At 42.8% G+C, this 18,801-nt stretch overlaps 1 protein-coding gene and 1 non-coding gene across 2 annotated transcripts in view; one reads left to right on the top strand and one right to left on the bottom strand.

Moving 5' to 3' along the window:
* The window catches only part of PPEF1 (protein phosphatase with EF-hand domain 1), a 145,389-nt gene extending 127,118 nt beyond the window's left edge, over nt 1–18,271 (bottom strand). Inside the window, exons 1-2 of the mRNA XM_075538575.1 lie at nt 18,188–18,271; nt 7,827–7,916 (exon numbers count right to left, since the gene is read on the bottom strand). The gene's annotated coding sequence lies outside the window, so the exon portion shown is untranslated. The remainder of the gene's footprint in view (nt 1–7,826; nt 7,917–18,187) is intronic.
* Nucleotides 18,272–18,409: 138 nt separating this feature from the next.
* TRNAV-UAC (transfer RNA valine (anticodon UAC)) lies at nt 18,410–18,482 on the top strand. The gene has a single exon. It is a non-coding gene; the product is annotated as a tRNA-Val (tRNA).
* The last annotated feature ends 319 nt before the right edge of the window (nt 18,483–18,801 follow it).

The raw sequence follows: 18,801 nt of genomic DNA, 5'->3' as shown, positions 1-18,801 counted from the left end.
AGTCCAACTTAGCCATGCTATAGAACAGAGAAGAACTGCTCCATAGGGTTTCTAAGGCTGCAGATCTTTACGGAAGCAGACTGCTACATCTTCTGCCCACTTAATGGTTGACAGGGTTGAAACACCAAACTTCCCATACCAGCCAAGTGTTTAACCCCGTCCCACCAAAGCTCTTTCCTAGAACATATTAAAAGGTTTAAAATGTAAATTAGCCTAGAGTTAGCCTTGTGGGTATATTGATACACATAAGCTGGGCTTTAAAAATGTTTTTGTAAGGATAAGCCTTCCCCTAATCCTGATGACACATTATTCTGCATATAGTCATAGACTACTATTTTCTACTCTGGGACACCATTGCTTAACTCAAGTGTGATGACATAGTTCCAGAGGATGTTTTTTTCTGTGATAAGGTCGTTATGAGTCAGAGCCAACCACCAGCAACTAGCTATAGGGGTATTTTTATACAAAATAATACATTCCTGCTGGAACTATGCACAAAAATGTTACAGTAATTTTTGTGTAACCCCTCTGGCATTGTCACTCATATAGTATGTTCCTCCTGGGCCCCCCAGTGATGAAGACACTGCCAACAAGCTCCCTGGGGATGCTTAGAGTGTCACTGCTCTACAACACACAAATTTTCAGGGTTTTATTTAATTGCTATTTCTTTTCAACCAACTCTTCCATCAATTTTAAAATCAAACCATATTATACAATACCCTTGTGATTTCTATGCTCTATTCAGTAGTTTCCAACAAACAAAAAGATTATTGCAATCAAGTAATGGCATAAGCTAAAGAGTTTGAATAATTACAAAGAAAGAGAGCAATAACAATGAAGAAACTGAGGTGGCAGTAATTTAGTGAAGCTTTGCTATTTTGGTGAAACCATCATTCTCCCTAATTTACAAAACACCTTTAAGGAAAAGGAACACAAATGAACCTAATGTAACTAAAGGAAAAGCATTCCTGAGTGTTTAATGAATCTGTTACTTTAATAGACAGATGACAGCTACTTATAATTAACATTTGCAATTTTTAAATGAGGTTCTATATTTTTTATGATGTGAGATAAAAATAATCCCCTTTTTAGGTCTCTCTTACTTAATTCCAAACATATTCCTGTAACTACACCATGTTTCTGCTCATATGACTGTGAGAAAAGAACAACATTATGGAGACAAGTTGCTGAGAAAGCTAGGCTTTCTCTGGATTGTTTTCCTTGTTCATGATGTTAATATAGGGCTGGCACCCAAATATTGTCATTTAAAAAAAATAATAATGCATTTTGTTGTGCATGAAAGACTTAAGCAGATTAGGAAAGGAGACCAGCAGTAAATTCTTGTTACAAGCAGTCCCCAGGTTGTGAATGTCTGATGTACACAGTTAATAACCAACTCTCACAAAGCCTATTACAGGCAGTCCTGAATTATGCACAGTCCTGTTCCTAAGTCTGTCTTGAAGTCGAATTTACACATAAGCCAGAATAGTTAGGGACTGTTGGTATTTAATATCAGTTAGTCAAATGTTTGTCCTAGTCTATAGCATATCTTTCTGTGCATAGAAGGCATCCAATTCACAATAAATGGTTTTTAAAAGCAAAAAACAAACAGCTTGTATGAGTCTTTTCTTCATTGTCCTTCCCCCTCTCTGGAAGCAGAATACAAAGCCTTGGAGTAGTTGCCTTCTTGCTAGCAACCATGAAGAAGAGAGCCTCAAGCTGAGAACAGTGACACAAGCAAAGAAGCCTGAGGCACGAATGAGACTGTGAAGCTACCTATGATGTGACAAAAAACCTGACTTCTGTGTCAAGTCCCTACTATTACATTTCTCTTATTCTATGAAGCCAGATGCATTCTCACCATACACTTACGAGCTGATTCCAACTCTTAGCGACCCTCTAGCAGAGTAGAACGTAACTTAAAAAGTGGGCTATTTGCAGGGAGCTCATAGGCTCACTGTAATAGGGAAGGGCACACACACAGGTGAACTGGAAATCGACAAATGGGATCTAATAAGAATAAAGCACCTGTGTACCTCAAAAGACTTCACCAAGAGGGTGACCAGACAACCCACAGACTGGGAGAGGATTTTTAGTAATGACACATCGGACAAAGGGCTCATTACTAAAATCTACAACACCATCATGACCTGCAAAAAGAGGAAAACAGTTAACCCCCTAAGGAAGTGAGTAGGAGAACTGAAAAGAACTTGCACTAGGAAGGAGACCCATATGGCCAATGAGCATGGGAAAAAGTGTTTGAAGTCCCTAGCCATAAGAGAAATGCAAATCAAAACAACCATGAGATACCACCTAACACCCCTGAGGCTAGCCCAGATTAGCAAATCAGAGAGCAACAAGCATTGGAGGGGCTGTGGTGAAGTAAGAACCCTCCTCCACTGCTGGTGGTCGTGCAGATTTGTACAGCCACTATGGAAAGCAATCTGGAGATACTTAAAGAAAATGGAAATTGATCTACCTTATGACCCAGCCATCCCTCTACTGGGCATATACTCAGTGGAAGCAGCAAATAAAACATGGCCAGTCATATGTGCTCCAATGTTTATTGCAGCACAATTCACAATCACAAAAACTTGGAAACAGCCTAAGTTTCCATCGATAGATGAGTGGATTAGTAGATTTTGGCACATACACACAGAGGAGTACTATGCAGCACTGAAAAGGACGGATGAGCACATGAAACACATTAATTCATGGGAAGAGCTGGAAGGAATTATGTTAAGCGAGGTAAGCCAGACTCAAAGGGACAGGTATAACATGAGTCCCCTGAGGTAAGTATAATCAGCATGCCAGAAATAGAAGAATACACATCTATCTCGCAATAAACAGGTGGAAGCATAGGTAGTTGGAGGGAGGCAGGCCACACCTAGGGAGGTACATAAGAGTCCAGCATAAAGAAGGAGAAGTGGGGCAGGGGGAGGGAGAAGCAGGGTGGAGAGAAACCGAGTGGATGGTATGGGGGGAACAGGGCACTAACCCACCCGGGGGAGAGTATTGGTTGTGTCCCCACAGAACCAGAACATGCATACGGACCCCACCATAACACACCAAACTAGGAGGGCAACGTAAAGTATGGAGGATTACACAAAGAGACTGGGTCATACGCTGGCCCCATCCAGAATTAGTCCGACCCCCACAATCGAAGGGAGTACCAACAGAAAATGAAAATAGATCGTCTGGTGTGGGAAAGGAACTGATCCACCACACCACACCCAGAAGGAAGCTGAAACAAAGGATGGAGGAAGAACGGAGTGGAGTATACCTGGGCCCACTAAGCTCAGAGGACGATAGCCCGGCTCGAAGGGCCCATTGTACAGAGAGGACCATACAGCTGGTCTCACTGCGAGATGCGACATCCTGCATCGACCCATGGCCCTGCACCGGACAGCACTTGAGACACAGTGGGGGATGTGCGACTGAGCTGACCCCACCACACTGAGGCAAACACTGGGGGCATGCAATGGAGCAGCGGGGGAAGCAGAACAAAGAGATCCCGAGGGAGTATAAAGGATGGACTTTGGGGCCAGGACATGGCACCCCACAAGGCTCATCCGGAAAACATTCCTAAAGGCCAACAAACAGACCTCGAACTACTAACAGATTTTTTTTTTCTTTTTTGCTGTCTTTTTGTTTTTTCTTTTTCTTTTTTTTATCCTGTAAATTTTGTATGTTAGTGGTTTTTAGTCTATCAGCGTGTCAGTGTTGCTGCTGTCAAAGCCATGTTCTTATTGCCACTTGGGTGCCATCTGCATTTGTATGCACGTATTATTATATCAGCAGGTCCACCTAGATAAGATAGGCTGGGCAAACAATGAGAGAAGAAAATAACTCGACCAATGGTCCGGGAGGGACATGAGAGCATGGGAGGTAGGGGAAGGGAGGAGGTGTTGGCCAACACAGGGACAAGGGAAAAGCGAGTGGTTCAAAACCAGTGCCAGGGAGGGGAAGGGAGGACTGGTAGGGAGTGTCCAAGGGCGAGGTAACTGAGAGGAATTACTGAAACCAGAATGAAGGCTGAATATGGTAGTGGGAAAGCATAAGGAAATAGAGGAAAGGAGTAGGAAGAAAATGGCATACATAGAAGCTTAAATACAAACATATACACATGTAAATATATTTATGAATATGGGAGAAATATACCTATGTACATACATTTATAGGTTCAGTAGTAGGGTAGCAGGTGGACATTGGGCCTCCTCGCGCACACTTCCTCAATACAATAGCACCTTGCCCAGCTAAACGGTCATTCCATGATACCCACCTTCCCAACATGATCACTGAAGACAGACGTGTGTATAAGCAAATGTGGTGAAGAAAGCTAATGGTGCCTGGCTATAAAAAAGATAGAGCATCTGGGGTCTTAAAGGCTTGAAGGCAAACAAGCGGCCATCTAGCTCAGAAGCAACAAAGCCCACAGAGAAGAAGCACAGAGCCTAAGTGAATACAAGGTGTTGAACAGACCAGGTAGCAGACACCAAGGAACAAAACACATCATTGTGTGATCGCCTTCCTCACATAAACGCTGAAGACGAATGTGTGCATAAGCAAGTGTGGTGAAGGAGGCTGATGGTGCCTGGCTATTGAGAGATATAGCATCTGGGGACTTACAGGCTTGAAAGTAAACAAGTGGCTATCTAGCCCAGAAGCAACAAAGCCCACATGGAAGCAGCACACCAACATGTGTGATCATGAAGGGCAGAGGGGACCAGGTTTCAAACAACAAAGGAAGAGGGAAAAATATCACATCACCGTGAATGAGGGGAGTGAGTGATGGGGACCCAATGCCCATCTGTAGACAGCAGGGCATCCCTTGCAGAGGGGTAGTGGGGAAGAGATGAGTCACTCAGGATTCAGTGTAGCAACAATGAAACTCAAAACCTTCCTCTAGTTCTTGAATGCTTCCTCCCCTCCCAATTATCATGATCCCAATTCTACCTTGCAGACCTGGTTAGACCAGAGGATGCACAGCGGTGCAGTAGGGATCTGGAAACAGGGAATCTAGAACGGATGAACCCCTCAGGACCAGCGGTGACAGTGGCAACACCGGGAGGGAAGGGGGTGTAGAAAGGGAGAAACAATCTCGGGGATCTATGTGTAACCTCCTCTCTGGGGGATGGGCAATGGGAATGTGGGTGAGGGGAGACGCCGGACAGTGTAAGATAAGATAAAAGAATAATCTCTAAACTATTAAGGGTTCAGGGGGGAGGGGGGAGGGGAATAAAAGGAAAACGAGCTGATTCCAGAAACCCAAGTGGAAGGCAAATTTTGAGAATGACGAGGGCAATGAATGTATAAGGGTGCTTTACTCAATTGATGCATGTATGGATTGTGATAAGAGTTGAATGATCCCCAATAAAATGATTTATTAAAAACAAAAAGTGGGCTATTTGTATCTCACAACATAAAAAATATACACAGAACTTCATTTAAAAAAATGAAAGTATTAGTTATAATAGTTGTCATCAGTAATTCTGATATGTGTCTCAGTTTCCTTACCACAGTTATTGGTCTCTTTCTTGTAACTGTTTAATCTCTTTAGCGTATGAAATTACTTCATTATAGCATTCTTTTGTTTGGAGAGAAACTACTAAGTAGACCATAGAAATCACAAGGACATTGTATCATATAGTTTGACATGTATTATTCTAATGTTAGTATCTTGAGTAATATCTAATGTATTATATAATATGTTTTAGGCCAAGTAGACTAAAGAAACAAATTCATAGATACTCATATGTGTATAAGAGCTTTATATAAAGAGTAATTTTACATTAAGAAAACATACAAGCCCAGTCCAGATCAAGTTCCTAAGTCCAATATTAGCTCTTATGTCTGATACTAATTGATACATTCCTCCTCAGACTTGGGCAAAACATGCAATGACACCGAATACAGGAAGATCACAAGCCAGTGGGTGGAAAGTTTTGTGGATCCAGTGGCAGTGGAAGCATCTCAGCATTGACAGGGGTTTCCACGTGGCTCTTCCAGCTGCAGGGCTCTAGCATAGCTCCATGTGTCTTGTCAGCAGGAAGAAGAATCAGAGTGTATCTGGCCTCCAGTGAGCTATTTATCTCTTTGCGCTTCCAAATGAGGTTATCAAGCTACAACCTGCCGGACAGGCTAGACTCTTCTCCTTCACAAGTGGACAGATTATGTAACCGCCACATAATACATTTGAAATATCAAATATTATTTCATTACAGAAGCAAACTGCTACCTCCTTCTCCTGCACAGCAGTCGATAGGTTTGAAGTGCTGTTTGGCAGTTGAGTACTTTAACCAGTGTGCCAGCTGCCCAGTTTTGTTCCCTAAAAAGTTGGCCAGCAGATATTTCCCTAACCTCCTTGTAATAGTATCCAATTTTCCTTTTTAAAATCACTCTCCTGCCTATTTTAAGCCATGGGGTTTATACCGAACTGGCAACTTGGTCCACTCAAATGGTGGACTTATGAATGGCTTACACTAGTTAGTAGAGTTCATACCCCAGGCAACTGATTGAGCAGGGATAGGTCCATAACTTGGGCCCATGGCAGAGGGCAAGTTCTTTTCTGGCAAAGAGGGTTCATGGGTGACCACTCACATGGCTAAAGACCGCCAATATGAGTTGCGTGTGTCCCGCACTGGACCAGTACACTGGCTCATCTTCCTCCAAGTGGTATGCTTAGCAAAACTGTCCTAAGAAGAGAGCTAGTCCTGGGAAGAACCTGAGGTCTGGAGAAGGGCAGAAGAATGGCTCTAAAGCCCAGATGCCAGCAGAAGTCTCAAGAGCAAATCCTAGTTTTCACACCAGATTCCTTTGAAATTGTTTTTGCTGACTCACTTTGGGTTGGCTTATATGCCACTTGCAATCACAAGGTTATTTCTAATACTGTTAGATGAAGAAAAGATTAATTTGAATTTACAGACTACACACCCAGAGGGAAAATGTCCAAATTTGGGTCTAAAGCTTTCCTTAAATATAGGAGCCGGGTTGGTGCACGCAGTTTGGGGTCAGTTACTAACCTAGAGGCTGGTGGTTTGAACCCCCCTCCCCCAACACATACATACACAAAAGAAAGGCCTGTGGAACTATGATTACAGTAAAGAAAACCCTCTGTAGAAGTTCAGTTATACATTGTTACATATAGGGTAGACATGAATCAGGGAATGGCTTAATGGCAGCTAAGAACAACTCCATCTATTATACTATCAATTTCTATTCAAGTCACCCTTCCAGAAGAAGAAACAGCAATCAATAATCAGTTTGCAATTGTGTGAGTTCATGAAAACTCTTCCAAAAGAAGGTTAAAAAATAACTAGCTGAAAACATTTTGTTTGCTTTTTTGTAAACATGTCCAAGAGCAGTTCTTTGAGAACAAATGTGTATCTAGGTTTGAGGATGAACTCTGGACTCAGAGGCAGAGACTTGAAATCTTGGATTATTATTAAAATAATATTATACAGACAGTTGTCATGGCAGCCTGCTCACTCAACACAAAATAGAGCCCACTGCATTTTAACAGGATTTAGGAAAAAAGAAAGCCACTAGTCTGCAAACAGCCTCTAACTGAGTTTTAAAATCTACTAATTGGCTTTGGCTTAATTTTAAACATAGCTTTCTGTTTACACCAAAGTGTATCAAAAGGATCACAAATACTTAAAATCACTAACAACAACAAAAAACCATGAGTGTTGTTTAACACAGGTAGATTAGCCAATAAGCAAGTGTGCTTCCATACTCATCTCCAGTGAACAATAGCACATGGCTGAAAGCAGGAAACTGTTCCCTGTAGAAGAGTAAATAAGCACAAGTAAGCCCATGCTTACCTTGATTACTGGGAATTCTATCCCATTCAGAGAATGTGATTCTGCAGGAAGGTGCTGTGGAGTTGGGAGAGAGACAGATGCCAGTTATACCTAGAAACAGAATTTTTGATGTGGTTGTAAAATGATTGCTCACTTCAGATGAGTAAATAAGCACAAGTAAGTCAGTAAGTTTGCCTTGCTACATGGGTAATCCAACACCGGAACACCTGCATCACTCTTGAAATCTTCCCAAAATGTCGTGGGAGCTGCTTATTAAAACAAACTAAATCCACTGCCATCGATCATAGCAGCCCTACAGGACAAAGTAGAACTGCCCCATAGGATTTCCAAGGCTTTGTAAATCTTTACCAAAGCCTATGGCCACATTTTTCTCCCAGGGGACTCCCATGTTTTGAACTGCTGACCTTTCGGTGAGCAGCCCATCACTTATCCACTGGACCACCAGGGTTCCTTGGACACACTTTCAGGCAAGTCTTATTGTATGTACAGTTGAATCCTCTTGCAAATTTTCATAAGACCTGAAAGTTCATGGAAGTAAAACTCAAAAAACAACCCAAAAAACCCCAATTCGCTGCCATTTGTATTTTTCATGTTGATTTATAAGACCCAAACTCAGTGCCCTTGAGTTGATACCTAGTCACAACAACCTTAAAGGGCAGAGTAAAACTGCCTCTGTGGGTTTCTGAGACTGTAAATCTTTATGGGAGTAGAAAATCTCATCTTTCTCCTGCAGAGTCTGGTTTCAAATTGTCGATCTTGTAGTTAGCAGACGAACACATTACCTGCTACACAACCAGGGCTTCTGGCTGTGGAAGTAAAGAATAGCCCATTTCATTTCCATCACCAATTAGTAGTAGCTGGCTGCTGCTATCAGATATGTCCTTCTAAGTAGGGTTCTTTGGGAATAGGGAATAGCCAAATGGCTCTGGGATCAGTTGTGAAATTGACTAAAAGAGGGAGAGACAGAGATGCAAATCCAAACAACAAATTACCTCACCCCAGAATAGCAAGGTTAAAAAACAACAGAAAGCAACAAATTTTGGCAAGGCATGGAGAACAAGATGGAGCCCTCATGCACTGCTGATGGGACTGTAAATAATACTACCACTGTGCAAAACAGTATGGTACTTTCCTTAAAAGATGGAAATAGAAACACCACATGACCCAGCAATCCAACTGCTTGGTATACGTTCTAGGGATATAAGAGCCACAACATGAATATATATATGTGTGTGTGTGTGTGTGTGTGTGTGCATATACACTTCCATGTACATTACTGCACTATTCACAACAGCAAAACTATAGAAACCACAATATGAATATATATATACACACTTCCATGTACATTACTGCACTATTCACAACAGCAAAACTAAAGAAACCACCTAAATGCCTCTCAATGGACGAATATATGAACAAGCTATGGCACATGCACACACGGGAATCCCACACAATGTTAAAGAAGAACAATGAACCTGTGAAACATCTCATAACATGAATGACCCTGGAGGACATTATGCTGAGCAAAATAAGTGCATTAAAAAGGACAAATATTGTATGAGATCACTTATTAAAAATTCAAGAAAAGGTTTTTACCCTAAAAGAAACATTCTTTGATGGTCACTAAGAGTAGGAGAGGGAGGGAGCCTGAAACACTAACGAAATGGTAGATACATTAACTTGGGTGAAAGGAAAGAAACATATAATAAGAGTGAGGACAGTAAGAAAATGATGGAAGCAGGGGAAGACATCAGGAGGAGTACAAGAATTATAGGCAACAGAGGTAATTATTGTTATATACACAATAGTGCAATAACAGTAATAATAGTGGTTGATGAGTGGATGCATGGACAGGCAGGCTAAATGGGTATGAGAGAGTGTGGAACTATACTCATGGAATTATATAGATTGGACAGAGGATGTTTCTATATATGTATTTACCTATGCTACAAATATTTCCATGAATATGGTAGAGCATACGGTGGGCAAACTTGTGAAAATTTTTAGATATAATGTCTTTGGGATTAAGGATTAAGTCATTGGGCCTGGGGCCTTAAGATCATGGTCTCAGAGGACACCAAGGTCAATTGGCATAGCAAAAGCGATGACTTTGGTGAGTCTTAAAAGTTTGCGAGTGGCCATCCAAAGTGCAACTATTGGTCTGGAGGAAAGAAGACTGATGTAAACTGAGACACATGGAAACAATTAGTCTAAAAGACTAATGGAATATGAGAACATCAGCTCCCATGACTGAAACCAGAAGAACTAGATGGTGTAGTAGCTACCATGACCAATTGCTCTGAAAGGAATCACATCAGAAGATCCTAGATAGAGTGGGAGAAAAATGTGGAATAAAACTCAAAACCATAAAAACAAGACTGACTGGTAAGACAGGTATTGGCAGAACCCCCAAGGCTGTAGCCCTTTGTCACCCTTCAAATCTAGAACTGAACCCCTCCCTGGGGCTCAATTTTCAGGCAAAATATAAATAGGTCTATAAAGAGAATAACATTAGGGAGGTACTCACTCTTTAGCCTAATCAACCATTTGTGATTAAAAGGGCAGTATTTACTCAAGGAAAAAATTCAAAAGGCTTAGGCAAGGAGGCACGCGGACAGAAAGTACAGGGCAGACGTGGAATACGTAGTGTTTTCTTGTGGGGATTGCAATCAGTGACATAAAACAAAATGGCTATGAGTTGAAGAATGGAAAACGGATTTGCTCTTTAAAACTTTTTTTTTAATTTAAATTATTTTATTGGGGGCTTGTACAACTCATCACCATCCATATATACATCCATAAATCGTCATTCGATTCACAATAAAGGGTTTAAAAGGGAAAAAAATTTAGGTATACAAAGTATTTTGAGCTGGTCCGTTTCTCTCTAGAGTGGCTAGCTCTATAAAATCCAATCTCATTGAACAAGATTGTAGGTGATTTGGGAGGTTATACGCATAGATAAAAACATCACAGGATGTTTCTTTACTATTAAATAGGCTTTTGTTGATTCCTGGTTCCATCTTGCCTTCTCTTCTTTTGAGTTTCTCCTTTAAGGAAGAGAAAATACACACCAACATGTATGATCATGAAGGGCCAAGGGGACCAGTTTTCAAGCAACAAAGGCGGGGGTGGGTGGGAATCATATCATCGTGAATGAGGGGAGTACATGACGGGGACCCAATGCTCATCTGTAGACAGCTGGGCATCCCTTGCAGAGGGGTAGTGGGGAGGAGATGAGTCACTCAGGGTTCAGTGTAGCAACAATGAAACTCACAACCTTCCTCTAGTTCTTAAACGCTTCCTGCCCCCCAACTATCATGATCCCAATTCTACCTTGCAAACCTGGTTAGACAGAGAATGCACAGTGGTACAGTTGGGATCTGGAAACACAGGGAATCTAGGACAGATGAACCCCTCAGGACCAACAGTGAGGGTGGTGAACCGATCTCAGGGATCTGCATATAACCTCCTCTCTGGGGGATGGGCAACAGGAAAGTGGGTGAAGGGAGGCGCCGGGCAGTGTAAGATAAGATAAAATAATAATTTTTAAATTATTAAGGGTTCATGAGGGAGGGAGGAGCGGGGAGGGAGGGGGAGGGAAAAAATGAAAATGAGCTGATTCCAGGAACCCAAGCGGAAGGCGAATTTTGAGAATGATGAGGGCAACAAATGTATAAGGATGCTTTACTCAATTAATGTATGTATGGATTGTGATGAGTTGTATAAGCCCCAATAAAATGATTTTTAAAAAAGGAAGAGAAAATAGGATCCTAAATAAAATCCAATAATATCTTAAATTTAGAAAATCACTTTACACTAGTATCATCCAGTGACATTTTGGCATAAATTGCTCCTCTGGCTAATTAATGTCATATAAGCTCCTTTAAGATGGGGTCACAACAGATACTTTTTTAAAACTCCCCTCACCATCCAAAACTGAATTTTGCTAAAACTCGGGGCAGTTCCCAGTAGCTAGTGAGAAGAGCCAAGAATTGTTCCTGGCTTTGAACTCATGCAAGCCTTCCCTAATATTCTGTAAACCACCCAATATCAATGAATAAACTCGTTTTCTTTGTAAACTAGTGGAAATAGTAAATCAGCTTAAGTAATGCTTTGCTTTGGTAACTATTATGGATTGAATCATGCCCCCCCACCCAAAGGATATGTGTCAACTTGGCTAGGCCACATTGTCAGTATTATGCAATCATTCTTCATTTTGTGATCTGATGCAATTATCTAATGACTTGAACATCCTAATCTCTATGATATTAACAAGGCAGAATTAAGGCCAGTTATGTTAATGAGGTAGGGTGCAATCTACAGGATTATTTTGTATCTTGAGTTAATAATCTTTTGAGATATTAAAAGGATTAAACAAGTGAGCAGAAAGAAAGGAGGACAACCTCCTACTACCAAAAAAGAAGAGACCAGGAGCAGAGTATGTCCTTCCGACCTGGGGTTTCTGCCGAGGGAAACTTCTAGATCCAGTGAAGATTGATAACAAGCACCTTTCTCTGGGTCATCAGAAAGAAAGTTTTCCTCTAGAGCTGGCACGAATTCTAGCCTCCTAGATTATGAGCGAATGAATTTCCTAAAGTCACTCTTGTGCCATTTTTGTTACAGCAGCATTACAGAACCAAAACAAAACTAAACAAGTCCAAATCTTAGTACTGTTTAAAAATAAAGGTTTATTTTTGATCCCCATTATGTGGCCATTGCAGGTTGGTTGCAGTTCAGCTAAACCTAGTCTTTCATTCAAGCATCAGAGTGACCTCTCTCTGGGCCATAGTTATTCTCATAGCAAAAGGGAAAATATAAATAGTGCAGTACAAGCTAGATCTTTACCCTTTTTTTGGAAGTGATACACATCCCTTCTTCCCATACAAGGGGACTTTGACAAGTTAATGGGAAAATGCCATTCTCTTTTCATTCAATTTCCCATGAGCTTTTTGAACCCCTTAACTGACCAAAGCAATCTACTCACTCAAGCCCGTAAAAATCATCCACAGAGAAGAAGAGTAACTATTTGGATCAAAAGGGTTCTGTTAGAGTGCTGTTTAATATAATTCCATGGTAAGATACCTGCAGAACCTCTGTATTATGTCACGTTCAAGTTGAGGGTAAACAAGAAAATGGCTCTTCTCAAGAAGTCTTAGGATTTAGCTGTCATTGGAACTGACTGATCTGAGTTGTATCATCCCCAACACTAAAAATATTCATTCAGTACCTATTTATTGAGCATTTACTATAATCTGGGGACAATTTCAGCTTTATGGCATAGAGCTGAGCAAGAAACAATCTTTGTACAGGCCCCCAATAAAATGATTTAAAAAAAAGAAAGGAGAGGAACTGGAGAAGGCAACTATAGACAAATCTTTTAAATTTTTTCTCTAGAAAATAAAGCAGAAAAGGTCGCGTTTGAAGGTCACATTGAGCTGCTGCAATTTGAGGGCATGTTTTAGGAGTCACCACCATGGCAGAAGACATCAAGACCAAAATAAAAAACTATTTTTGATAGCCGCTTCCCCAACCAGCACCAAACCAGGAACTGCTGGCAGGACTACCTGGGTGTCCGCCTGGGATGACCGCCGGGCAGAAGGCACATTTCCTGGGAAGATCTGAACTGGCCCTCACTTCTCTCCTGGGATCCTGACTCCTGACTTAACTAATAATAAAAACTAATTGAACACGTTTTTAAAAATAAAGAAAAAGCAGAAAATAGGAGTAGCTAGAGGGAGAAACAGGATTAAGATTTTATTATTTTAATGATGAAAGAAATAATAGCATACTGCTTGAAAATTGGAATGATGCAGTAAAGGAGAAAATACTAATGTGGGAGCATGTGAGAATTGCTGATTTTCTTCAGTAGGCAGGAGCAGGTGAGATTTAGTGCACAAGCAGAAGGGTTGTGCTTAGAGATATGGCCAAATCCTCTAGAGCGGGGTTTCTACCTTGACACGAATGACATTGGGGGTCAGGTAATTCTTTGTTATAGAGGCTGCCCTGTGCACCATAGAAGTATCCCTGGGCTCAATCCATTAATTGACAGTAAGACCTCCCCGCACCAAAAGTGTGCCTCCCCAAATGAAACCCATACACATAATGTGAATTCCAACACACACTGACCCCACAAGACACAGTACAACTGCTCATCCATCCCCTTACAGAAGGGTCACAGGAAGGAGACAAGCCAGTCAGGGTGCAGTGTAGCAATGATGAAACATACAATTTTCCTCTAGTTCTTAAATGCTTCCTCCCCTCCACTATTACGACCCAAATTCTACTTTACAAATCTGGCTAGACCAGAGGATGTACACTGGTACAGATAGGAACTGGAAACACAGGGAATCCAGGACAAATGAACCCCTCAGGACCAGTGGTGAGAGTGGTGATACTGGGAGGGTGGAGGGAAGGTGGAGTAGAAAGGGGGAGACCGATTACAAGGATCTACATATAACCTCCTTCTTAGTGGACGGACAACAGAAAAGTGGGTGAAGGGAGACATCGGACAGTATATAAGACATGACAAAATAATAATAATCTATAAATTATCAAGGGTTCATGGGGGCGGAGAAAATGAGGAGCTGATACCAAGGGCTCAAGTAGAAAGAAAATGTTTTGAGAATGATGATGGCAACAAATATACAAATATGCTTCACACAATGGATGGATGGGTGGATGGATGGATGGATGGATGGATGGATGGTGATAAATAGTTGTGAGTCCCCAATAAAATGATTTTTTTAAAAGAAATCTTAGTCCTCAAGATGTCATCTTTGTTCTTGAATACTTTAAAAAGGTCTCCTGCGGCATATTTGCCCAAAGCACTAGGTTATTTTTATTTCCTGACTGCTGTTCCTATGGGCACCAATTGTGGATTCAAGTAAAGTGAAATCCTTGACAACATCAGTCTTTTCTCTTATTTATTATGATATTGTGTATTGGTCTAATTGTGAGGATTTTCTTTTTCTTAACATTGCTTTACGATCCATACTCAAGGCTCTAGTCTTTGATCTTCATCAGCAAGTGACTAAAGTCCTCCCTTTCAGCAAGCAAAGCTGTGTCATCTGCACATCCAAATGTTGGATACATTTTCATTATTAATAATCCAATCCTAATGCCGTGTTGATTTTCATATAGTAGTTTCTCAGATTATTTGATCAGCAGACTGATTAAGTATGGTGCAAAGATACAACCCTTCCACAAACCTTTCTTGATTTTGAACAACGAAGTATCCCTTTATTCTGTTGGAATGACTGACTGCCTCTTGGTCTGTGTTTAGGTGCCACATGAGCACAATTAAGTGTTCTGGAATTCACATTCTTCCTAATGTAATCTATAGTTTGTTATGATCCACATGGTTGAATGCCTTTGCAGTCAATAAAACAATTTAAATACCTTTCTGGTATTCTCTGCTTTCGGCCAAGAGCCATCTGATGTCAGCAATGATAGCCCTCTTTGCGTATCCTCTTCAGAATCCAACTTGAATGTCTGTTAGCTCGCTGTCAATGTATGACTGTAATGATTTTTTAAAATTATATATATTTAAAATGTTACTTGCATGGGATATTAATAATATTGTTGAACAATTTCAGCATTCTTTTGGATCACCTTGTTTGGAATAGACACAAATATGGACCTCTTCCAGTTAATTGGCCAGGTTGTTAGGCACAGACTAGTAAGTATATTGGTTTGTTGAGCCATTTCAATTGTTATTCCATTAAATTCTGGAACCTTGATTTTGGCTAATGTATTCAGTGCAATTTGGACCTCTTCCTTCAGTACTATGCTGTCCCTTGAAATGGCTGAATGTTGACAAATTGTTTTCAGTATAGGGCTGTTTATATTATTGCCATTTCCTTTTGACGCTTCCCATATCCCTCAATTTAAAACCACCAGTCGAGAGAGATGGAGAATACTGTTTACTGATTTACTTTGAGGTATGGGTTCCTGCAACTATGGGAGGCTGGCAAGTCTAAAACCCATAGATCAGGTGACCAGAAGAGTGCAGAATGATAGTGTTCTGGAAAACTAGAAGTGTCTACTTTAATCTGGAGACAGAACACACCCTAGAGAAACTCTCTTTTTGCTTTCAAGGTGTTTAACTGATTGAATGAAGTCTGCCCACATTATGGAACGTAACAGGCTTTACGTGAGGCCTACTGATTCAACCACATCTGTCTATAACAGCTACCCTAGCCAAGTTGACACATTAAATTAACCACCACAGATATCTTCCATCAGTGAAGTCAAACACTGGGGAAGCAACACTTTAACAACTATGACATCTGAGTTCTCAATTAGTGATTTTTGTATGTATTTTTCTTATAGCTGTCCAGGCACTTATAGGTTATAGGTTCAGGCACTTATATGGGCTTCACACATCTTACTGAACAGACTGAAGTGCCCAGCAAAACTGTGACCACCTGAGGCGTTATATGGGCCAAAGATGGTTTAAAGGGTCTTTTGTTTAAGGTGAAAGTCTTTAACAGTCCTTTCCAGCAGGACATTGCTTAAAAATGCTATAAAAAAAAACCCATCAACCTTAAAAAGTATCCATCTCCTCACGGGTATTCCTGTATAATATTAAAATAAGACAAAATATTACAGTTGTGGGAACAATGTTGTTGCCTTTAAGGACTTCAGCTACGCACAGCACTAAAATATCAGAAGACTGAGTATGAGTCCAGCCCTGACAACAACTGAATGGTCTCAGACAAGGCATGCAAAGTCTTCAGCTTCAACTTCTTCAGCTGACCAATGGAGAAAACAATATCTCCCACAGCGACCTCACAGGACTATTACACAGGAATGTATGTGAAAGTAAACCATATTACACTTTTCTAATAAGAGAGATTATGACTACTCCTTGGGGTAGGGGTGGGGAGAGGGAAATGAAAATATCCCTCCTTTCTAGGAAGGAGAAAAGGCACCAAAACCATTTCTCTAAAACCAGAAAGCTGTGTGGCACACACGGGCAGGGCACCAGTTTCTTTTCTATGTGGAGTGTAAGAGTGAGATCCTGTGCACTTGTGGCGGCCCCTGACGGACTCCACTAACAAGGACAAACAGCAAAGCCTTCCCTAAAGATACAAACCAGACCACAGCGGACAGGGGTAATTTTAGGCCCAATTCTTGGCAGCCTTGAAAGGACTGACAGGGGTTTGGAAAAAGGTAGGCTGTAGTTCTTGAGCTTCCTGGGAGTCCTGACAGCCCCTTGTTTCATAGAAAACATGGAGATTTTCTGGAGCTATTCTCTGGCAGGTGGCCCTGGGAGAAACAAAAAGGGCAGAGCAAAGTGGGTGGGGGGGGGGGGGCTGGGATGACCCTTACAGGGTGGGAACTGAGGACTTGGAAAGCCTGGGTCTTGAAAACTCCTGCATTAGCTGCACACCGATCTATCTCTAGTTTCAGTGGCAAAATTACCTGGCAGATGGCATCTTCCCACGTAAAAGCCACACTCAATATTCGGAGCCAGCATTGAAAGCGGGAGCATGGAGCTCACTTTATGCATTTTCCAAATGGGGTCACTGAGGCTCTTGGGGAGGTGAGCTGACCAACTCAGGAACACCAGCTGAACTTGACCCCTGGAATAGTGCTCCCGCTGCACACCTGCTTCTCCCTGGGGCTTTTTTAGGGAAGACCAGAGTGGGCTGCGTGGGGGCGGGGGTGAGGGGGTGTTCAGTATCAGTTCATCATCACCCTGCCAACCCGGAGGCAGGTTCCCCAGGGAAAGGAGAAAAGGATGGTCCGGTCTGCAGGCACTTCCGACGCGCCCTCAAAAGATTCTAAGCCAGGGTTTAGGCTTGAGGAGGGCGAGCCAGCCGCAAAATCCAGCCATCGGCCCTGGGACGCGCCAACGCAGCAGCAGAGGAAGGGCGGGAAGCGAGGCCGCCTCCGCCCTCGCGCAGACCCGCGGGCCTTCAGGCAGCCGCGCTCGCGGCGGGGACCTAAGGCTGCCTCACTTCCCAACAGGCTCTGGCGTGTCCCCCTTCCTCGGGGCCCCTCCCATGGCTTCACCTCCCCCCATGGTCCTGGTCTCTGGCTGAAGGGCCGCGCCCCGGGGCTAACGCTCGGCGGGTCCGGAAGGGGAGAGTGCGGCGGGAAAAGCCAGGGGCGACTAAACCCGCGCTGCCTCAAACTCTGCCCCTCCCCATCCCGCTCGCCCCTTGCTCCGCACCCCAAGTCCCTAGGGTCTGCCTTCAGAAGGCGACAAGTTATCCCGGACCGCGAGAGTCAGTGAGAGCCTGTGAGAAACGGGACGCGGCCCGTTGAGAATTCCCCTCACGCGCTGCGCCCCGCCGAGGTCGCGACTGGGGGAGAAGTGGGGGCAGGTCACCAGGGGACGCCGCGCTGCTAACCTGGGGCGCGAGATTGGCCCAGGTCACCTGGACTCCAGCCAGGCGACGGGAGGGGAGAGTAGCCCTCTTGCCGGAGACCAGGCGGGAAACCGCCGTCACCACGCCTCGGGGGCGGGGCGGGGCCGTGCGGGGGCGGGGCGAGACCGTGAGGGGCGGGGCTAAGGCCAAGGCAGCGGTGATGTAGAACCATAAGTAAGCCAATGACAGCCCTCTTCCCATGGAGGTTCCATAGTGTAGTGGTTATCACGTCTGCTTTACACGCAGAAGGTCCTGGGTTCGAGCCCCAGTGGAACCAGACGGAGAGTGTCACTTTTTCATTTTTTTCATGTATCCCCCCGAATTTAGCAAAAAAGTGAAATGTGAAGACAAAGTCATCTTCTTGTTCATTTCTGTTATGTATTTATATTTCTCAACACGTCGTTATAGAAGAAGCAGTCCCTGCACACCGCTGTCGCCACCACCGGATCCGCGAAACAGAGGCTGAGTTGAATTTGTTGTTCCTCCTGGTTCTCCTGGGCGACCAGGGACAATGGGTAGCTCTTGGGCAAAAGACAACCTGGGCAAGTCCGGACAGGACAGTTCCCAAGTACTGTTGTAAATGTTCTACATGTCCT

The sequence above is a fragment of the Tenrec ecaudatus genome, chromosome X (genome assembly GCF_050624435.1).
Source record: "Tenrec ecaudatus isolate mTenEca1 chromosome X, mTenEca1.hap1, whole genome shotgun sequence".
In the NCBI taxonomy this organism is placed as follows: Eukaryota; Metazoa; Chordata; class Mammalia; order Afrosoricida; family Tenrecidae; genus Tenrec; species Tenrec ecaudatus.
The sequence above is the reverse complement of the archived record's forward strand: the minus strand, read 5'-3'. Positions and strand labels throughout refer to the sequence as shown.